This window comes from Apteryx mantelli, unplaced genomic scaffold (assembly GCF_036417845.1).
Source record: "Apteryx mantelli isolate bAptMan1 unplaced genomic scaffold, bAptMan1.hap1 HAP1_SCAFFOLD_159, whole genome shotgun sequence".
Taxonomy (NCBI): domain Eukaryota; kingdom Metazoa; phylum Chordata; class Aves; order Apterygiformes; family Apterygidae; genus Apteryx; species Apteryx mantelli.
Genome location: NW_027118512.1, coordinates 47,501 through 50,000, shown reverse-complemented (window position 1 = coordinate 50,000; position 2,500 = coordinate 47,501).

The window sequence follows — 2,500 nt, the reverse complement described above, 5'->3', positions numbered from 1 at the left end:
GCGGCCGCCCGGTCGACCCGGCTCCGGGAGGCCGCGCCGAGGTCGCCGCCCCGCCCGCGGGCCCGCCTTCCGGGCCGCGGCCGCCCGGTCTACCCGGCTCCGGGAGGCCGCGCCGAGGTCGCCGCCCGGCCCGCGGGCCCGCCTTCCGGGCCGCGGCCGCCCGGTCTACCCGGCTCCGGGAGGCCGCGCCGAGGTCGCCGCCCGGCCCGCGGGCCCGCCTTCCGGGCCGCGGCCGCCCGGTCGACCCGGCTCCGGGAGGCCGCGCCGAGGTCGCCGCCCGGCCCGCGGGCCCGCCTTCCGGGCCGCGGCCGCCCGGTCTACCCGGCTCCGGGAGGCCGCGCCGAGGTCGCCGCCCGGCCCGCGGGCCCGCCTTCCGGGCCGCGGCCGCCCGGTCTACCCGGCTCCGGGAGGCCGCGCCGAGGTCGCCGCCCGGCCCGCGGGCCCGCCTTCCGGGCCGCGGCCGCCCGGTCTACCCGGCTCCGGGAGGCCGCGCCGAGGTCGCCGCCCGGCCCGCGGGCCCGCCTTCCGGGCCGCGGCCGCCCGGTCTACCCGGCTCCGGGAGGCCGCGCCGAGGTCGCCGCCCGGCCCGCGGGCCCGCCTTCCGGGCCGCGGCCGCCCGGTCTACCCGGCTCCGGGAGGCCGCGCCGAGGTCGCCGCCCGGCCCGCGGGCCCGCCTTCCGGGCCGCGGCCGCCCGGTCTACCCGGCTCCGGGAGGCCGCGCCGAGGTCGCCGCCCGGCCCGCGGGCCCGCCTTCCGGGCCGCGGCCGCCCGGTCTACCCGGCTCCGGGAGGCCGCGCCGAGGTCGCCGCCCGGCCCGCGGGCCCGCCTTCCGGGCCGCGGCCGCCCGGTCTACCCGGCTCCGGGAGGCCGCGCCGAGGTCGCCGCCCGGCCCGCGGGCCCGCCTTCCGGGCCGCGGCCGCCCGGTCTACCCGGCTCCGGGAGGCCGCGCCGAGGTCGCCGCCCGGCCCGCGGGCCCGCCTTCCGGGCCGCGGCCGCCCGGTCTACCCGGCTCCGGGAGGCCGCGCCGAGGTCGCCGCCCGGCCCGCGGGCCCGCCTTCCGGGCCGCGGCCGCCCGGTCTACCCGGCTCCGGGAGGCCGCGCCGAGGTCGCCGCCCCGCCCGCGGCCGGCCGGTCTACTCGTCTCCGGCGTGCCCTTGTCGCCTTTTCCGGGTGGTAAGCGGTAGACCTGTTCTCCCTGGCCTTCCTGTGGAGCGGCGAGAGGGGTCGCTCTGTTGCGCTGCCTCCAGTTACGTCATCGTAAAGGCCGGCCATTTCCGCGCCCCGCCCCGGTAGGAGGGGCGGCTGTTCTTCGGCTCTCCGGCGCCGCCTGACTTACCGGTACGACTGTAGGGCAGAGGGTGAGCAAGCGCTGAGTTCCGGAGCTCTACTCCCGGGCGCCCCCAGCGCTAAGTGGCCGGCCTGCGAGCGACCTAGGGCGGCTTGCGAGGGCAGGTAAGGCCCGGTCCCGACTCCGGTTCTCTGACAAAATGTTTTTTTCGGCGCGTTCGATACGGCGGTTTCCCGGCACGTCCTCGGCAGCCAGGCGAGCGTGTCCCCGGTGCCGGGAAGCGCGGAGCCGCGGAGCCGGCGGCGGGCTCCAGCGACGGTTGCCGAGTTGCGAGAGGGCTGAGGCGGTCCGCGCGGAGCGTGTCCCCGGTGCCGGGAAGCGCGGAGCCGCGGAGCCGGCGGCGGGCTCCAGCGACGGTTGCCGAGTTGCGAGAGGGCTGAGGCGGTCCGCGCGGAGCGTGTCCCCGGTGCCGGGAAGCGCGGAGCCGCGGAGCCGGCGGCGGGCTCCAGCGACGGTTGCCGAGTTGCGAGAGGGCTGAGGCGGTCCGCGCGGAGCGTGTCCCCGGTGCCGGGAAGCGCGGAGCCGCGGAGCCGGCGGCGGGCTCCAGCGACGGTTGCCGAGTTGCGAGAGGGCTGAGGCGGTCCGCGCGGAGCGTGTCCCCGGTGCCGGGAAGCGCGGAGCCGCGGAGCCGGCGGCGGGCTCCAGCGACGGTTGCCGAGTTGCGAGAGGGCTGAGGCGGTCCCCGCCGCCGAGAGGGAAGGCTCGTGGCCTGTGAGCCCTTCGAGTGCAGCGCGAGAGAGAGGAAAAGGGGGGTGCCCCCTGCGGCTCGAGAGCCTCGTTCCAGGGGCCTGCCGCCGGCAGTGCGGCGATGCCAGCGCCGCAGCTGCTGACCCACACCTGCACGCAGCGCCCGCTGAGGCGTTCCGGGACACGTCGGAGAGGCCCCTCGGCGGGCCGGCGCTTCCCTGCTTCTCTGTCCCAGGGAGTGCGGGAGGAGTTGCCGGTGCTTCAGGCTCGAGTGGGCACCTCTTGCCGGACGGTGGTCCGCACCCACACGCAGTGTCCGCCGCGGGTTGCCTCCTCGGTGGCCGCGCTGGGCAGGGGAAGTTGGCTCAGGACTCGACCGATCGATGAGGCCGTTCGGGTCGCGTCGGTGAGGGCCCCCGGCGGGTCGGCTCTTCCGTGCTCCCCGTCATAGGGTGCATGGCGGTG